Raw genomic sequence first — 20,348 nt, forward strand, 5'->3', positions numbered from 1 at the left:
AAGCGAGTTCTGGGCCCTGTAGTTTACCCCTCACAGAGTTACAGTTCTCAGCAATCCTTAACAAGTGACAGTACCCAGAATTATTTGAAGGAAAGAATGCACTTCAAAGGTGCTATAAGGTGTTATGATGATATACTTTATGGCATGTAGCCCATAAATCAGATAATAGGGTACATAGCATGGGGGTGACACAACTGAACAGATACACAAACAACCTCCTTGGGTGTAGAGAACCGAAGCACAGTTGTTCCAGCCTGCATAGGTTGGTAATGACCTGCGTAAATTGTGCTGCAGCTATTTCCTTCTCTATGGATCATCTTGACTCTTAAGGAATAAATTATCACGACAGCTTTATATCTGTATCTCCGCCCCCCCCCCACCCGCAGCCCTGGGCCTATTTTCGTGCATCCCTCTATGAGCAATCAGTTCAGACCTCTGGCAAGAATAATCTGTTCTGCCCCTGACAGGCTTCTTGGGAGTGAGGACCCAAACCATCCCCCTTGGCACAGGGCAGGCGAGGGGAAAATTTGGCCCTCCAGATGTGGCTGAACTACAACTTCCATCAGCCCTAGCAAGCATGGCCAATGGGCAGAGATTATGGCAGTTGTAGTTCAGCAACATCTGGAGGGCCAAAGGTTCCCCACACCTGGGATAGGGTCTCTGTGCTTGAGGTCAGGTGGTTGGCAGGACTAGTGCAGTATATTTAGATGCCTGAAGGGAAAGACAAGGTTGTTCCCCTACCCACTATCAATTCCACATGCAGAAACCAGCTGGCCTGGCAGCTGAATATTACTTCAATGATACTGATGGGAAAGCATCCTCCACTACACCTGAGAGCATTAAGGCAAAAGGTAAAGGACTCCTGGACGGTTAAGTCCAGTCAAAGGCGACAATGGGATTGAGGCGCTCATCTTGCTTTCAGACCGAGGGAGCCAGCATTTGTCCGCAGACAGCTTTCCGGGTCAAGTGGCCAGCATGACTAAACCACTTCTGGCACAACGGAACACCATGATGGAAACCAGAGCACACGGAAATGCCATTTTCTTTCTTGATGCAGCAGTACCTATTTATCTACTTGCACTGGCATGCATAGGCGCCGACTCCATGGGGCTTGAGGGGGCCCGAGCCCCCTCAAAAATTCGTTTGGGGGGGCTCCGCCCCCCCAATAATCTCCGGCGCCCCTCCAGCAGAGCGCCATCGCCGCCCCTCCCCCAGCCCAAAATGCACAGGGAGGGGCGGGCTGCATGCCTCCTGCCCTCCCTCCCGAGCAAAAGCTCCACCCAATTTCCTTTGGAGCTGATTAATAGGCGCAGCACGCTCTCCCCTATTCGCTCACGAGGAGGCGGCGCCACTTTATTTGCATATTCATGAGCTTATTTATTATTCATGAGCTTTCCCGGGCCCCCCCAATATTTTTTATAAGTCCGCGTCCCTGCTGGCATGGTTTTGAACGGCTAGGTTGGCAGGAGCTGGGAAAGAGCAATGGGAGCTCACTCAGTTGCGGGGATTTGAACTGCCAACCTTCTAACTGGCAAGCCCAAGAGGCTCAGTGGTTTAGACCACAGCGCCACCCGCTTAGGGGGTGCAAGGCACCCATATGGCACACAGAAGGAAACAGGGCAGGATGGTGGTGACTGCCACAGCTGTCTTACCACCAGCCATCATCTTCTGCCTGAAGTAGCCACCTCAATCTGTCTAATGGTAGAGCTGGTCCTGGTGGCTGGACAGGGTGACCTGTTGGTTCCTTTTCCAATGTAACATTTCACAAATTTCCTTTTCTCTCTTTCTAGGCTTCACTCCTACCCCAGCATCCCTTTCTTTCCTCCAGCTACCCTCCCTCTCCCTTAATTACTTTCCCCCACTTTCCACTGTACCCCCTTAGTGCCAAGCCAGCTATGACAAGAACAACAGCAAGGGAGAGGGAAGGAGGGAAAAGGCCTATAGAACAAAGCCCTTGTGAGAGGGGGGCGATTTCCTCTCTTCAAACAACTCCAGATGCTGAGACACACACTGAGCCAACAGCTGAGGCTTGAAATGGATGGAAGTGTGTGCGTTGTGGGGGGGGGGGAGGTTGGAGAGAGGGGGAGGGATGCATGCGTAAAAATAAAAGAATAATGAGAGCAGGAAAAGGAAATAAATGCAACAACAAACTAAATGAGAGTGGGGGAAAGTTTAGCAAGGGGGTAAAAAACAAAGCTATCAAGCAAAGGGAACCAGAAAAACAAAAGAAGCAGATCAAGAAAAGAGAATGAGAGAGCAAGGCAGCAAAAGGGGGGGGCTGCCGAGGGGGGGAACATAAGCAGCAATTAGGCAAGGGAGAGAGAGAGAGAGAGAAAAAAACGTGGTTCTATGTATAGAAAGGAGTGATTGATGAGTGCCCAGCATTGGAATATGTGTCTACATTCCACAACATTTTCCTGAGGCTAGGAGAAGCCCGGAGGGAAGAAGGGAGGAGGCTGTGGTGTAGCTCTCTGAGAAACATTTACAGTATGAGCGAAGTCTGGACTGCAAGATGAACTGCAAGCAGGCACACATAGCTTGCACACCATACCCAACTGCAAAACCACACGGCACAGAGCAGAGCACACCATGGAAACACCTAACGCTCCCAGGGACACATGTGAGCCACAGAGCACAAAAAGTTGCGTGGATGTGACAAGAATCCTGCTGAACCTCAAACTTCTTTGTTATTCTTACTGCATTTTTCGTATTAAATTGCAAGCCAGTCTGGCCTGAAGCTGGTGGTGTATAAACGTAAGCTCACTAATGAAAGCTAAAGCAACTCTACAGAAAGCCCAAATTCTCTGTGTCGACAAGCCAAATTCTGCATTTGTTAGCAACCAAGCCAAGAAAACCAAAACTGGTTACCTAAACATTTGTCTTAGGTTGTGTACACACCATACATTTGAAGCACATGACTTCTCCTAAAGAATCCTGGGAACTGTGGTTTGTTACGAGTGCTATATCTTTGTGAGGGGTAAAGTTCCCAGGATTCTTTGGAAGGAGTCACATGCTTTAAATGTGCTTTAATTGTATGATGTATATGCAGATTTAGAATCATTATTCAAAGATAGGATAGGCAACCCTGCACATTTTAAATGGTGCTGTTATAGTGTAGCTTACATCTCTGTACTTAGGTTTCTATGCTCACCCAGCAGCAACATCAAAAGTAAAAAAGGTAAAGGATCCCTGGGTGGTTAAGTCCAGTCAAAGGTGACTATGGGGTTGTGGCGCTTATCTTGCTTTTAGGCTGAGGGAGCCAGCGTTCGTCCGCAGACAGCTTTCCAGGTCATGTGGCCAGCAGAACTAAACCGCTATTGGTGCAACGGAACACCGTGACGGAAGCCAGAGCGCTCAGAAACGCCGTTTGCCTTCCCGTCACAGCAGCACCTATTTATCTACTTGCACTGGCATGCTTTTGAACTGCTAGGTTGGCAGGAGCTGGGACAACAGTAGTGGCAGCAGGGAGAAAGAGGAAAGTAAGAGCAGCACACACACACACACACACACACACACACACACAAAACTTCGAAGCTCCATGGAAATAGGCACCACTGCTGCTGAAACAGAACTGGCATTATGGGGATGTAGAGTATGTGCAAAGGAGAGCAGCAAAAATTTGGACTCCATCACCAAAACTTTGATAACATTCAGGTTAGCTGAATGTTATCAAAGTTATCAATGGATGCCCAATGCCCAGGAAATGACTGTTCTGGGAGGGGAGAACCATTCCAGAGAAAGGGACATGACTTTCTTTCTTCACCTCCCCTTTCCTCGGCTGGGGATGAGGTCATCGAGCTGTCTGCATACAGAAACAAAGACTCTGGAGAAAGGCAGAGAACTTCCATATATATACTCAGCCAAACGCAAATATTAAAAAACCTTATTCCAAAGAAAACTGGACTCAGGTTTAGTGCTTCACCCCTGAAACTTGACCACTTGGAGAATTGAGGAGAGTCCAACTAAACTACTGAGTGTGTTTTGCTTGTTACATCCTGTGGTCTCCACCATGCAAGACGATCTGTGTCAGGCGGCCACCTTCATCCCAACCAAAATGTTTTCTGCTTGGGGGTTCAGCAGGTAATGTGAGCATCTACCCCTTGCCTCTTCACCCTCCTTACCTCTTTGCTTCCCTCTCCTCCTCCACCCCAGCTAGCTTCCACACATTTCTCGGCACTCAGTAAGAATCTATTTGAAAGCTGCTCAAGTCCCTGGACGAATTCCAGAAGAGACATGGAGATTTGCTGGCTGTGAGTAGCTCTGAAAGGGAAGGTGGGGGATGGGTGGGAGAAGGGGAGCAGCAAGGTAAATGAAGCCAAACCTCATGGCTGAGGTAGTTTATAGGCCAGACTTCCCTTTCTACCATCTATCGAAGGATGGAGAGGAGGGGCTATGGCTCAGTGGAAGAGCACAAGCTTTGCATGCAGAAACCTCCCAGGTTCAATTCCTCCAGGTAGGCTGGGAAACAGTCCAGTCTGGAAACCTGGAGAGCTGCTAGGGCTGGCCTAAGGCACTTTGCTGCTTGAGGTAAAGGACAAGATGGCATATACTCTCATTTCCATATACAGAAGCCAGTCAGACTGGCAACTGCATCTTACATTGAAACTAGCAACAGGACAGCATCATCCACTGCATCTGAGGCCAGCAGGCTAGTTTAGGGGGTACAGGGCAAATTGCGCATGCTATACACAGCCCTGTCCTCCATCATTTCGTAACCACTTCCGACCCCTGCTATCTGCCACCTAAAGCAGCTGTCTCGCTCTGCCTAGAGATGGCGCTGAGAGCCTTGCCAGGATAGATCAGGGGTAGGGAATATTTTCACTCTGGAGGACTGGACCTTGAAGTCCCCTACCCTCGGTGGGCCATTTCGACAGGGCCGCCCACCTGTCAATCATACCATGGTGTCAGGTGACCATTTTTTCCCATTTTGCAGCACAGCTTGAGCTTAAAGTGTCCTACAAAGGAAGATCCTGGCCAATACAGGTAGGACCAAGCAGCTGGCAGCAGATGCAAGCCCTATTGGGTCTGGTTCCCCATGGGAGTTCCCAATCAGAAAGTCTGGAAGCAGCTGATCCTAGCAGGGCCTGAAGTAACTGCAGATTGGTTGAAAGTCACATTTTCAGCAGGGATCAGCTCCACTCAGGAGCTTGGATTAGAAGACCTGGGCTTGGATTTGGTGTCATACAGGCGGTGACCATTTTGTGTGCGTTCAATTGACACACGACCCCCAACGCACAGGTCCTTTTGGACCCAGAAAAGGGCAGAATGTGGGTGGGATGGGGCATAATGGGGGCAGGGTGGAGTGTAACAGGGTGGAGTGTAACAGGGTGGAGAAAGCTTGAACGGAACCCCCGTGCAAAATGGTTGCCACCTGTATTTAAAAGTCACTGGATATAAGCCTTGCTTGCCAAGAAACAACTGGAAGTGCATTTCAATGCTCCTTATCGTTTCTTCGCGTCAACAATTTTACCTGCTTCACACTTGATGCCATGTATGCTATGTGTAGGGCAGGTGGATGTGACTTGGTGGAAGGACCCTCGTGGGCCCAAGTAGGACTACTAATTTGATTAGGCTTGCAGGCTGGAGGTTGCCCACCATGGAGACAGACAAAACAGAGATAGTTGGACCAATAGACGGACATGGTAGAAGGCAGCTTAGTTCCTCCGCTCCTATGAAGTATGGCAACTCCAGTGACAAGAAAAGACTGGGAATCTTCCAGAGGGGTTAAATGAGGGAAGGGCTATGGGGCAAAAGCAGTGCTTAATTCCAAAAATTTGAGAAGCCAGGGCTCCAGCATGGCTAGGCATTACACACCCAGATTCCAGCTGTATACGAGGAAAGGGAGGAGTCCTTAGCTTTGCAGTGAGGAGGGAGAGAGAGAGACTGTACTATACTGTATAAACACTTTTCTTTATTTCAACATCACAAATAGCAAGACTGAACACAGTGACTGAAGAAAGCTGCAGGTCAAACTCTCTCTCCATCAGGATGAGTGGGGAATGGGAAAGAAACCACTCTGCCCATGCTCAGAGGCACTCTTTTTACGTTTCTCACAGGGCTGAGCTTTGGTACTGAAAACAGGTTCAAATTGGGCCCTATCCCAACACCACCATGACACAGACCTCAAAAGCAGAGGTTAGCAGGAACTCCCTTGTGAGTCAGGTGGCCTGAATGGGGCTGTTGCATTGCAAGCCACAGAGGCATTTTTTTTCACACTTGCAACATAAAGTGAAAATTGTTGGAGATCTTTCTTTTCTATTTGCAAAACACGCCCTGAGATGGAGCCTGGAGACTGCAAAATGGAATTTGCTGCCTGAAGCAGCTTATTTATGTTGTTTCATGGGAAGGCTGAGCCAGTGGGACTGAGATGTTGCAGGACCACTGCCTGTCTTAGGGAGATAAACCAGGCCCAGTTAAAACACGTGCAGTTAAAAAAACTAACCAGTAAGTAGCAGCTGCTGTGGAGGCAGGTTTGTGATTGCAGCACATGGTGGTAGAGAAGGATTCTGTCATTTTCCTGCCCCAGTCCCAGTAAAAAAATCACCTTACTGACGCTGCTATTTACATTGTGAAGCGAAGACGCTCCCATTGGCATCAGTGTCAAACTACGGCCAGAGAGACGCAAACCAGGGCTTTGCCCCATTTATGCTGTGGAATCACTGGCTAGGTTACCTGTTTGCCTCAGTTTCCCTTTCACTAAAGGGTGACCTGGCTATTCAGGGCTGTGCTGAGGATAACTGCAATCGAGTGTTCTTATTTTTTTGCAGAGCTGTTGCACATGTTAAAAAAGCAGAAAAAGAAATGAGTATTCGCAGCTCGGGGTGCTCCTTAATATCACACATTACCCTGATGCACCTTAACTTTAACTATCAGTGCTATCATTCTATTCTTCCCCCACTTTATTGCGGTTGCTTATTGACCAATTTATGGTATCTGTCTCCCTCCACCCAATCTTGGAATCACAGAGCTCCTGACTGCAGTGCCAAGCGTACCATTAGAAGAAGCAGTAGCAGACGCTACTCCTGCCCTCATCCCTACAGTGCCACCTGCTGGAAGAGGTCAGAAACGAAGCAGCACGGGTGACGTTGCTCCGTGTCCCATTTGGTCATATAAGACCTGGCAGTGAAAACTTTCCCGCCTCCTGTTTGTAACATTTTTAGGAGCCAGAAAGAGACTTTGCTCCCTTTTCCAAACCCTCCCCAAAGACTTTAGGGAGCAGCCAGAGGCCCAATCAGCTTGCAGACAGTGGTTTGGCAAGCGTGAGGCCCAGGTCCACTTTCCCAGCATGCACTTCTTCCTCCCATGGGTTCTCACCTTAAGCAAAACAATGCCCTAATGGAAAGCGAACCTCTCCAGGCTTATAGACTTGGTGGAGGGAAGTTCCGGAGCAGCTGTCACCGAATTTGGGGGAGGGGGAGGGTGGAATTTGCCTTGGTTTGGGAGGGAGGAGGCTCCCGGAGACAGGGCCGGCTATGAATTCTGGGAATGTTTATGCAGCTGCAGTCTATTAAGGAGGAGGGATCCTTTCCTTTTATTAATCCCAGCCTTACAGCTCAAAAGGAGCCTCCTAAAGGCAGGCGTGTGTGCGCTCGCTCACTCACTCACGTGTGCAAATAGGTGCACAGTGACTTCAAGGATATCTCTGGGGAACACATTGCGCTTGCTAATACTTCCAGCTAGCTAATGCATCATTTCTGGAGCAAGGGGCGTCAGGGCTTTGTCCTCTTAATTCAATATGTGCCCTGGATGGACTACTTGTGGTAATGTGTTAGGGAGGGAAAGCACTTTGCGCATGCTCAGAGCCATTATTTTTTTACATATCAAGGTGTTTATTTTTAAAAAGCATTAAGGTACCTGGGGTTAAAAAGGACGCGGGTAGTGCTGTGGGTTAAACCACAGAGCCTAGGACTTGCCGATCAGAAGGTTGGCGGTTTCAAATCCCCGCGACGGGGTGAGCTCCTGTTGCTCGGTCCCTGCTCATGCCAATCTAGCAGTTCGAAAGCACGTCAAAGTGCAAGTAGATAAATAGGTACCACTCCGGCAGGAAGGTAAACGGTGTTTCCGTGCGCTGCTCTGGTTCGCCAGAAGCGGCTTAGTCATGCTGGCCACATGACCCGGAATCTGTATGTCGGCTCCCTCGGCCAGTAAAGCGAGATGAGCGCCACAACCCCAGAGTCAGCCACGACTGGACCTAATGGTCAGGGGTCCCTTTACCTTTACCTACCTGGGGTTAAACTCAATTTAAGCCATAAGCCCAAAGCTGGTTTTCCTAGAACCAGCCGTCCAGACTTAGAGTAAGATGAAAAGCCTGAAAACCTCGTTTCAGACAACCACCACTGTGCTTTCCCCTGCAAATGTCAGAATGAGAAACATCCGCACCTTCTGACACGTTCACAGGATGTGTTTCAGCTCCGAAGCCAACACAGAGTCCTGTGCTCACAGCTCAGGCCATCCACACACGACAGAGTCAGCCGAGATGTGCCCCAGACATGCCTACAGTCAAAGTCCAAGCAGCAGGTTGCAGGGACCCTCCCTGCCTTGCCTGCTGCCGGGGCATGCCCTTCGCAGATGCCTCAGCAGGGTCTAAGTCTTGCACACTGCTGCTTTTACATCCCTCTGACTTCCCACGTGGAGCTCAGCTGCTGTACAAACACAATCCCTCTCTCTCTGTAATCCTTCAGCCCTCGTTGGGCGTAGAGGTCCTTTAAAGGCATGCTGTGTCAGGAATAGGGCTGTTGGTGTTCCACAGTCATAGAGCGTGGGTGTGGCACACAGAATTCAGCATCCTGAGAATCTCAGAGCCAGGCTACATGGGACTCAGGAGTTCCATGATACTGATCTTCTGCACTCATTTAAAAAATGGACAGCAGCCCTGTCTGTGTGCGTGCATGTGCACATGTGAGTCTGAGATTCATATCACAACTGTGGCACTGGGGAAGAAGGGATTTAACTCTTTCCCTCCATGCTATTTTCCAGATGAAAACTATACAGTACCTCTCACTTGCTGGATGATCACCTTGTCGTGGTGAGTGGGCTTGCATGTTCCTATGATCCTTGTGAGTCTCGTACTGGAATTCACTGGAAATTTGGTCTTGTAGGCTACTTGGCCAAAGTGAGTTCAATCCACTGTACTGACTTGATAAAAGGGATTATTCTACAAAAGACTCAAAGCACCAGCCCCCAACAGAGCAGTGGTGATTTGTGTGGTCATCTGAATCCACTAAAAGTGGCATCACACCAAAATTTCACAACAGAAGCTCTCTGCATCACATGAAGCCACCTCTTTTATAAAAAGATCATCACACAAATATAAAGCCAGGGAGAATAATATATAAAAATCGTGTTCTGGAGATAGACTGCATCTGCCTGTCAGGCAGTTCTGCAGTAGCATAGAATGTCTGTGTGTTTTGTGCCAATAGGATGGGACACCTATTGAAACCAATAAGATGTGTACCTCTTCTGTAACTGACTCTAAAACAGAGATTGTTTCTCCCATTGTCTGAAATCCCACCCCACGGCAGCCATTTGAGGATAACATTTCAGCTAAGCAACACACATGAAAGGGTGGCACCATGGATCTTCTTCAACCATAAAGGTTTGTGAATCAAATGAAACCATCTATATATATTTCTCACTAATTTTGGCCTCAAAGTTACACATGTTCTCTTAATTACACCTTTAAGGCCTGAACCTTGAGAAGTCTAGTTGGCACATCTGCTTGATTGCTTTTGGGACTGCCCTCTTTGGAATAACCAAGGATTTGTCCTGTGAGTCTTGGTGAACTTCTTCATGGATCACTATGGTTTGAGGCAGTGGTTTTCATCCAGCGTTCTGTGGCATGCTGAGGTGCCTTGAATTATGGTCAGGGTGCCAAAGTAACACTGGCCTCTGTCCTTCCATCCTTCCTTCCCTTTTCTGATGCCCTCTCACATCTCTGCCTCCCAAAGGCTTGCTCAGCTATTTGTTGCAGTAGCCCTGGCTACAAGTTCCCCAGGCGAATGGTGCCTCTGGGGCTGGCCAGGGTGTGCTGGTTGCCAGGAGCTGAGGTGGCCTCCAAGTAAGTAAACGAGGGAGCCCAGCCAGCCAATCTGCCAGCCCTTGCTGTTGAGAATGTATGGACAAGTCCCAGGCCCCTGTGGGGCAGTGTGAGGAGGCACCTCTCTTTGGGGGGGGGGCAGCTCAGAGACCAGGGGCGGCAGCAGCAACTGCCCAGAGGACTCCCAAAGAGAGGGGAGAGGAGAGGAGGCCGAGGAAAGGCTCTACAAGAGTGATCAAAAAAGGATGAGAGGCTGCCAGCTCTGCAGGCAAGGGGTGACATAACCAGCCCTTGAGCCCCACAGGGGCAGAAAGAATGTAGTTGGTCAAGGACTCAAAAAGGTTGACAACCTCTTGTTGGAGGTCTGAGTTTCCAGGTGGAGATGGCCACAGCTAGGAAGGAGGACAGTAGAGCAGCCTATATCAGAGGAAGCTACCAGACCAGCTAACTCCATAAACTGGTGTGTATGCAAGATGGAAAGTTGAGAGAAACTGCATGTACCCTGTCTTTATTTTTCAAGTAGGATACCAAAGTCTAGATAACTGAAGATAAGGGTTATGTTTACGGAAACCTGCCATCGCAGATGGTTACACTGATTAGATGACCCTTAGGGCAACTTTGAACCATTGTGGTGCAGCTGTTAACTGGCTAATGTGCTTCACTCAAGCTGTGGTTTAATCTCAGAAGCCTATCAACTATACTTCACTATCCTTTGGTTAATAAAGGCCCTCTATAAACCTAACATGCAATTATTCTATCAGTGTAATGACCTAGACTAGGCAGGCCGTTTCACCATTAAACACCAACCCAATACACCTTGTTCAAATTCTGGTTTTCCCATTTTAATAAGTGCCCTGTGGATAGAGACACTGCGCCATAAAGTGCAAAGAGGCACGCCCACCCTGCTCCACTTGGTTGTATAAATTCCTCCTTCGCAGTAAACATGATTGAATAAACTCCACAGAGAAAGCTCGTTTTGCACGAAAAGTCCCTCAATGCTTTGCAGGGGGGAAGGGAAGGCAATTGATAACAGCAGGTGAAGAATGAAAACTTCAACTGTGCAACACAGGTGAGAGAATTAATACGGGAGCCAACAATGGAAACTCGAAGTGGTGGCTTGTATCACTTTCAGCAGTGGTATTTGCTCAAAAATGGGCAAACTGGGAACAGGAAATGCATAACAGGACCACATGTATTATAAAGCATCTCTGGTTTCTGGGTAAAAAAGTATTTTATTTATATATGAAGCAAATAGTTTCAAGTTTTCTCGCACACACAATTTTTCTTGAGACACAGAGCCCTCTCCATTCCAATTATAACATTTCCTAACTTTCATGATTGCAAACATTGATTCCTCACTGTATTCTTCTAAGACTGTAATCCATGCACACTTACATGAGAATAAACTCAACTGAACTCAATTAAGGCTCACCCACACTTCAGCAGATGCCCAAGTGATTTTCAGCTTGTCCCATGCCTACAAAACATGAGTCCGAGCAGTTTTCTGTTTGCTCTGCTGGCTTCCCCAGGAAAGCCTGCTATTTAGCGCTGAATTATTAGAGCAAATGTCAATCCATGAATTGATGTTTGCTCCAGCTGAGTGGTAAAGATCACACTTTCCCAGGGGAAAGTGGTGGGACAATACTAGAATAGAATAGAATAGAATAGAATAGAATAGAATAGAATAGAATCACAGAGTTGGAAGGGACCCTGATGATCATCTCGTCCTGCTTCCTGCAATGGAATATGCAGCTGTCCCTTAAGGTGATCGAACCTACAACCTTGGCATTATCAGCACAATGCTCTAACCAACCGAGCTACAGATGAGTCCTGAGACCCAATCACTCTGGAGTAAGCATTCATTGGGTCAGGCTTGATAAAGACAGTTTGGTCTTCAGTCATCTGTAATGCAAACAGCAGTACCAATAATTGACTGAACAATCTTACAAATAGCGGTTACCATTTCAGAATGCTGCCCTGCTCTTCTAAGCTTTAAGAGGCTAGCCTGAGCTAGAGTTCCCATCAAAGAAAAGGGCAGAAGCTATAATAAATACTAATAATAATTCCAAAAGATATAACATCATTTCCTGTACAATTTTTTCCTTGCTCCTCCCTTTTCTCTGGATGTTTCCAGCAAAGTTAGACTAAGAAAACATTTTCATTCTAACATTGCAAACTGCTAACATGAACCATCAGAGATAGAGGCTGCATTCAGAATTCCAGAAATCTAGCAGAATCTAAGTTTAGATAAAATCCGTTTGCATCTCTGTAAAACCAAAAAAATGGTTGGACAAAATTTGGGGCAGTATTCCAGCTCTTCATATGGATGAATCATGGGGGAACAGAAGTGCACGTGTGCATAAAGGAGGGTGTCAACATATCTGATGATGTCTGCTGTTGTGTCACAACGCACCCACTGGTATGAAGGAAATTCAGTGTGGAATAGGGGTATATCAATCAAAAATCCATATGTGACTGGCAATGGAGAATAAAAGGAACTTTAGAAACTGGGACAGAAGCACTAGCATTATAACCAAGAAAACTAACACAATAATTGCCATGTCTAAATACAACCTGCACACACTTAAAATAAAAGTTATAAACAAACTCTGCCCACTTGTTTTCAGTCTGGAATCTCTGCTAGCTCCAGTTAGCAAAGATAAGATTAGTGGTACCTACCCTAAATGCTTCTTCAGAGTGGCTTGTCCAGCTTCCTGCTTGTCCACATCTTCAGAATTTGTGTTAATGATCCAAATAGCAGTAAACTTTAAATGCCTGCCTGAGCCACATCCTTCTGAGTTCACTCAGTCCTGTCAAGAGAGGAGGAGAGACATGAGTTGCGAGGGGCAGTTTCCATGACATTCATGGAGAATGTGTTTGTGGATTGCTGTTCAGGAAGGGTGACTTGGAGGAGCACAGATTGCACGACCCCTAAGCCCTTTTCAGAGGTTCAAAGAATATGCAAGAGCATAATTTCACAAAGTATGTAGTGAACATGAGGACACGCACACCAGCCAGGACCACAGCATTCCCAGCCACTGTTGGGCTAAGTGTATTTAAAAAGCCTCTCCACGACTGCAGGGTAACACAGGGTTCTCAGACCAGGGCAGGGGCTTGGAAGCATGTTCAGCCGGTTGTGCATACAAATGCCATCCAGACCTTTCCACTCAACATGGGAAGATCTGGTATGGAGCAGCGAGGATTAAGATATCACAGGCATTGGTCCCCTTGCACATGCACCCCCAACCTTCTACACATTTTATGCCCTTACGCATTATTTGAACACCTGAACGGGACTCTAGTTTTGAGCACTTCACTTCTGGATCAAACTGGCTGGCAGCAGCACAGATTGGTGGATAAATATAACTTGGGAGGAAGAGACCTTCAGGATGTCCTCCTTGAATTCTTGCTAGCATGGTCAAAATGGCTTAGATCTAAGACTACAGAAAGTACTTCTGCTTGGTTTTTTAAAATAGCAGCTAAGGCTGCTTGGGTGAGCAAGTGAAGCAATGCGAGGCTCCAGCCCTCTTCAGCAGAAAACTGAAATAAAGATAATTTAGAAGAAAAAAGTGGCACCCCGCAAGGGACTGCACCACCCTGCCACCTCAGTAAACCAATATTTCTTAGCAAGAGCAGTTGTGGATCACAAAGAGCCTGCCACGCACTCAACAACTGTCCCTCACTTTTATGGCATCCTGGAGACATGGCTTGAATTATTTACTTCTTGCTTTCTTATTGTAAAGATTAATAGTAGCCTGATGCGTATAGGGAAATCAGAGTGGCAATGCAGGACAGGAAGAGAGGTGTTAACCTCCCCTCTTGCAACTCTACTGCCAGTTACAGCTGAAACTCCACCACCTAAAACAGCTCTTTGCCCCATATGGGAAAACAAATAGGTATCTATATGATGCATTTATGATTTCCCCTGCCCTCTCTCTACAGTGCCATGTTCCAAATCCAATTCCTTCACTGGATATGACTACTAAAAGTTTTTTTTCAGTACTGTGGAAGATATTGGTCACACATCTCCCAAGTCATGTCTTGTTATGGCATAAGGCTCTGTTCAGAGAACACATTTTCAGAGATGTGAAACATCATGGCATACAGAAGATGCTAATTTGTCTGTTGCACAACTGTCACCAGCAATTTCTTTTCCTGGGCCTTGATAGGAACCTACTAAATCTTGAAATACAATTCACAGGACTGCTCCACAGCAGTCTTGCAATCTCTACAGCAGCTTGAGGGAGATAATTTATAGTAGGACAATGGTATGGACAGAAAGGGTTAAATACCTCCAGCTGTCCTAGCCAAATTAGCACCCCCAACTTTCTTTGACAGTATGTCATAAAAAACAAAAAGAAAAAAATGGCATCAATAGAAATGAAAGAACAAATCGTAGATATATGAATTATCTGAAAACATCAACAGTACCTTTGAAAGAACCTCGACACAGAGAAGAACTAAAAAAAGTACTTCTGAGCCCGAGCAGAACACTCTGCAATGTTAGCAAGAACAAGAGAAAATGATGTTGGAAATGGCTGGGAAAAAGGAGGGGAAACAGTAGCTCAGACTTGGCAGAGGTAAGTTTGAGACAATGGGCACTCATCCAAGGAGAGATAGCAGAGACTGTGGCCAAGTGATGAAGGGTAAAGATCGGGTAAAGAATGTGGAGTTGTAGGTCCTTGGCATAAAGGTGGTATTGAAGACCAAATGAATGGATAATGGAACCAAGAGGGAGATTATGAAGAGGGAAAAAGAAGAGGAGTGATCCCTGGGGAACTTCTACAGAAAGAAGAAAAAGGGGAAAGTAGGACCATTCAAATACACTTTAAAAACCCAAAAACATAACCATTAAGAAATACATGACAAAATGGTACTCCGAAAAGCCGAGAGAAGTGAATGGTGAGATGTATCAATGAAGGCTCGAGTGAGATTCAAAAGAAATAGTACAGACAAAAGATCCTTAGCTCTTGCTGTGAAACAGTCATTCATAGTATATATCCTTATGGTCACTTGCACAATACCCATTTGAGGTAGACCACTCTAACTCCTATTTTCAGCTATGTGAAGCAGAGTCACCGTATGAGTCTGACTTGCTCAAGGCCACCAAGAGATGAAATCTGAACTCAGGTACCAAGGATAAGTCCAGCTCTTCCATCTGATCAACTGCACTAGCTTCATAGTAGTAGCCAGGAGCTGCAGTTGCTTCTTTGCCCTCAGTCCATCAATGTCAGGATGTAAAGTGACAGAGGGCAGAAAAGGTGCCTCTGTTGCTTAGGGTCTTGGCAATAATTAGAGAGGGGCTGGGGGAAAGCACTTCCTCTCCAGTTATCTCCCATGATGGCCAAAGAATGAAAGGCTGAGGATGGCCCCGGGGAAGACTCACCTTGAACACACAAATATTACAAAGCACTTGGCATCCATTCCAAAGGTGCTCAACCTTCAGAGACAGATAGACAGCCAAATCACCCATCTTAGGCCAAACTACATTAAGTGAAATAGCAGATGTTGGAACACAGTATATGGGAGAGCGGGGGTTAAACCTTTTATCCCACACCACAGTCCTGATAACTGTGTCTACCTCTTAAGCTGTTGTTTGATGTGTGAAGAAAGTTAACTTCAGGAATCCTGATGAGAGCTCTGATTTAAGGGAGCCAATTCTGTCTGGTCCACAAGGCTGACTTCTCCCAGGTAAAACTGAGTTGTTTTGGTGAGCGGAACGGCAGGTGTCACTGATGTACAGAACATCCAAAAGGGAGCTGATGGTCATAGAGCTAAATCTATACCCCTCCAACAGACATTCAAGTAAGAATCTCTAATGAAAAATGGAACGTGCTGGGGGGGGGGGGACTTTTAAAACTGTTTCAGCCCAATTAAGAGAATCCTTTGAAACTCTTACATAGGTGGCCTCTTCCCCCTTGTGAATTCATCCCACAAGATACCAGGAGCAACATCAACCTGTTGAAGGGGATGTGGGGAGACTGGATTTTACATATGTATGTGGTGGTTTTACAAATTTGTTTACCCATTTTGGGTTTTGTTATTTAAAGAATTGAGTTTAACATACAAAACGGATCTACAACCTTCCCCTCAACTTGCTTTATTTGGAATAAATGACATGCCTGCTCAACCTATTGCTCACAAAGAACTTTAAACGTTCCTCCTTGTGGCAACACATATGGAAATAGCCATGCAATTGCGTACTGCCTTGGACTTGAAAATTGAAGCATGATACCCCAGAACATGGACAATAGCCCTGGCTGAAAAGCTGATGTGTCAGATTCGTGAGACCAAAGGGAATTCTAAACCACATTTTCTATAATGTGTGATAACAGTTTTGGATTATATGTAGCAATATGATTGTGTTTATAATGCCCTGAGAGCTCATGTTACTATGTGGAAATATTTTTTGGACTGAACTTTAAGAATTTGATTTGATGTTTTTAAGCAACGTGGTTGATGTGTTGTGAGTTATGTTGTTTTATTGTGATGTGAAAAAATAAAATAAAAATGTTTTCCCCAAAAAATCTATACCCCTCCATCATGCACTGATCTGCTGCCTGCACCATTACCTATGAAGGTAATGATGAGCGCAAAAGAGACCAAACTACACATATACATAGCTGTCAACGTTTCCCTTTTTTAAGGGAAATTCCCTTATTCTGAATAGGATTCCTTGCAAGAAAAGGGAAAAGTTGACAGCTATGCACGTATACAATCTAAGGTGCAACACTGGCATAGAAATTTGTTCTAATTTCTTTCAAAATGGAAACTCAAACCATCAGCATGTTGGTAATAATATGTAGCATTTACATATTTGTACATATAAATATGCTTCTCCGTGCATCTGTTGTTTCTTTTTGAAACATTTATACAGTGCACTTTCTATGTTTGTTTATTTTTATACCACTCTTCGGTTATATTCCCAGGATAGTTTACAAAGAGAATAAAACAATTAAAATGTATATACAAAACAACGTAAAATAAAACAAGTAAAAGCCACAAAATCATAAATGAAACATACCACAGGACTAAGACTGCATCTAAAAAGCTTGGGGAAAATAAAAAGGACTTTGCCTAATGCTGAAAGGGCAAAGCATTAGAAGTGCTCTACACACAAACTGTGTTCAGGCATTTGTCAGAACACTCAAGGTCTTAAAGCAAGGGGAGGGGTGTACCTGTGTCTCGTGCCAACATCTTTGCATTGAACTGGCAGGATGACGGGGAGGAGAAAGAGAATCCCGACACGAGGGGTGTAGCAGGGAATGGGACACACCGGGGCAAACGGGGGGTGGAGAAGGAAGTACTCACAGGATGACAGAGGATGGCAAGGGGATGGAGGTCAAGGTACAGGAACCAGAGCAGCAGAACCCATCACAAGAGGAGCCTGTCTCCACAAATGCAGTGGGCTCTGAGGTGTAGGGAGCAATGGGAAAGGCACTCTAGGAGGCTGAGGCATACAAGGGTGCAGAGCCCAAGCTCCCTAGCTGGCTAGGTGGGGCTCGCTGGCTCCAGGTGTGATTCCTCAGCTGGAGAAGGCTTGGGATAGGTGAGGGTCACATGCCTCATCAAGCCCAGATGCTGCAACCAGCATGCCAAGTACAAAAGGGAAGCAGAACTGAGGTGCTATGGAAGTTCTACTGCCCATGTTGATGGACCTCTATGGGACTGTGATTTGGGTTTCATGCGGGACTGTATTCTGACTGCTGGACTTCAGACTTGGCTAGACGCTGGATGTGTTTCATGGACTGTGCTTGTATGGCTTGACCCCTGGACTTGGACTCGACACACTAACTTGCTGCCAGGTAGGCCAGGGGTTCAGGACCATCTTGAGCTGGTTTTTAAGAGGCTTCTGTTGAACACGCTTAGACACTTTCCAATGGCATATTTCAGGTTTTTTGGGGGTGGGGGGGTGGGATATGGGTTAGGGTGAGAATTAGCTACATCATTAACTATGCAGATCTTCAAAACGCTTAACATGATTTGGGATGCTTCTAAATTGCAACCACCTCTGGGATGGCTCACTACAGCTGTTTAACAACCGATTAGGCCACTACTATACATAAAAGTCTGCCATGAGCGGGATTGGGCAGCCCACTGAAACTCCAGGAGCAATTTAGGGGAAATGATTATAACAATTTGTCTGGCATTTGTCCAAGGCATCCTCAAAGCCAACGAAAATGCCAGGGGGTGGTTAATGAATGCAAATGATTAGGACCTTGGCTCTGTGCCTTACCCTAATGATGTTCAGTTTAACAAATCATTGGATGCAGTTCTCGGTGCCATCAATAATAAATTGAGTTTTTTTTCTTTTCTTTTCTTTTCTCCATCACCCCTGCTCACCCCTCATATCTTGCCTTATTGTCATTTAGATCATCTTTTTTGTCTCCATTTGCTTCTGTGCAATAAATTAAGATAAACAACATAGAATTTTTTAAAATGACAACAGCATGTGACCCTGAACACAGGGTAGGTCATTCATAAATTCTGATTGAAAATCAGGAGAAGCTTATTGAATAATTAAAGCTGCATAATTCTGAAACAGCCTTTTTGCAACAGCCTTCCCCAGCACTCCAGATGCTGGAATCTGGCTCTGATCATCCCCAGCCAGCGGAGCCAATGGACAGGGATGGTGCAGGCTTTAGTGCTGGGGGGCACCAGGTTGGGGAAGGCTGATTGGGCAGATTTGTGGAAGCAAAGTGTCAGGGAACTGCCATCGGAAGGACAGGAGGTGGAAGGGCTCACTGAGGTTGAGAGAGACTTAGTGGCTGGAGAGGGAACCAGCAGGGGGAGAGAGGGAACTCCGAGGGAAAGTGAGTCGGAGGGATGGCTCAGAGACACTTCCAGCGAAAACAGTGGGGAGGTTTCAAGACCTCCTATAGGGACACCCACTCCTCGCCGGAAACTGTCGCGCCGAGAGTCCAGAAGACGTGTTTCCGTTAAGGAGCTTTTATGCTGGAAGAGATTCCGTAAGCGCCCACTTTCGGATTCTGCTAGCGACTGACGGAGCCATGCTTGAGGGGCTCCGTCGTAGGCAGAGGTTTGCGGACTTGGGCAAACTCTGAGGGACTAGGATTTTACGCACAAGCAGCTCATCATCCCATCACACAAAGCATCTGACTGGATTCATGACAAAGCCCTCCATGTTGGCTGGGGCTGATGGCAGTCTAAAAACACCTGGAGGGCCACAGATTCCCCACCTGCATTCAGAGACATACCTAGGCTCCCTTGTGCCCTTGGCAAGGAGCTGTATTGGCGCCACCTCTCCCTTGCGCAATGGTCAACGCCAGTGACCAGATTCCTCTGCCGAGGCACCCAGAAGAACCTGTGCACCTTGCCCAGCTACCCAGAGCAGTGGAGGAGTGGCCCAGGCAGCGTGCAGACAGGTGGGTGGGCTTCTAGCCATTCCAGGCCAGAGTGGAGAGGTGCCATTTTTTGCTCCCCACTTGGGCTTGCACGCTTGGTGGGCCAACCTGGTCAACCCCTAGGTACGTCCCTGCATGCATTAAGCAATCATGGCACCGATAGATCTAGCCTTCATGTCCTAGTTAATAATAATAGTAATTTATTATTTATACCCCTCCCATCTGGCTGGGTTTCCCCAGCCACTCTGGATGGCTTCCAACAAAATATTAAAATACAATAGTGCGTCAAACATTAAAAGCTTCCCTAAACAGGGCTGCCTTCAGATGTCTTCTAAAAGTCTAGTAGTTGTTGTTCTCTTTGACATCTGGTGGGAGGGCATTCCACAGGGTGGGTGCCACTACCAAGAAGATTCTCTGCCTGGTTCCCTGTAACTTGGCTTCTCGCAGCGAGGGAACCGCCAGAAGGCCCTCAGAGCTGGACCTCAGTGTCCGGGCGGAACAATGGGGGTGGAGACGCTCCTTCAGGTATACTGGACCGAGGCTGTTTAGGGCTTTAAAGGTCAGCATCAATCCTTTGAATTGTGTCAGGAAACGTACTGGGAGCCAATGTTGGTCTTTCAAGACCGGTGTTATGTGGTCTCGGCAGCCGCTCCCAGTCACCAGTCTAGCTGCCACATTCTGGATTAGTTGTAGTTTCTGTGTCACCTTCAAAGGTAGCCCCCATATGGAGTGCATTGCAGTAGTCCAAGCGAGAGATAACTAGAGCATGCACCACTCTGGAGAGATAGTCTGTAGGCAGATAGGGTCTCAGCTTGCGTACCACATGGAGCTGGTAAACAGCTGCCCTGGACACAGAATTGACCTATGCCTCCATGGACAGCTGCGAGTCCAAAATGACTCCGCGGCTGCGAACCTGGTCCTTCAGGGGCACAGTTACCCCATTCAGG

At 46.7% G+C, this 20,348-nt stretch overlaps 1 long non-coding RNA gene across 1 annotated transcript in view; it reads right to left on the minus strand.

Moving 5' to 3' along the window:
* LOC114583656 (uncharacterized) overlaps positions 1-20,348 on the minus strand; it is a 64,697-nt gene that overhangs the window by 27,642 nt on the left and 16,707 nt on the right. Inside the window, exon 2 of the long non-coding RNA XR_003703562.2 lies at positions 12,716-12,846. This is a non-coding gene — a long non-coding RNA (uncharacterized LOC114583656). The remainder of the gene's footprint in view (positions 1-12,715; positions 12,847-20,348) is intronic.

This window comes from Podarcis muralis, chromosome 13 (assembly GCF_964188315.1).
Source record: "Podarcis muralis chromosome 13, rPodMur119.hap1.1, whole genome shotgun sequence".
NCBI lineage: Eukaryota > Metazoa > Chordata > Lepidosauria > Squamata > Lacertidae > Podarcis > Podarcis muralis.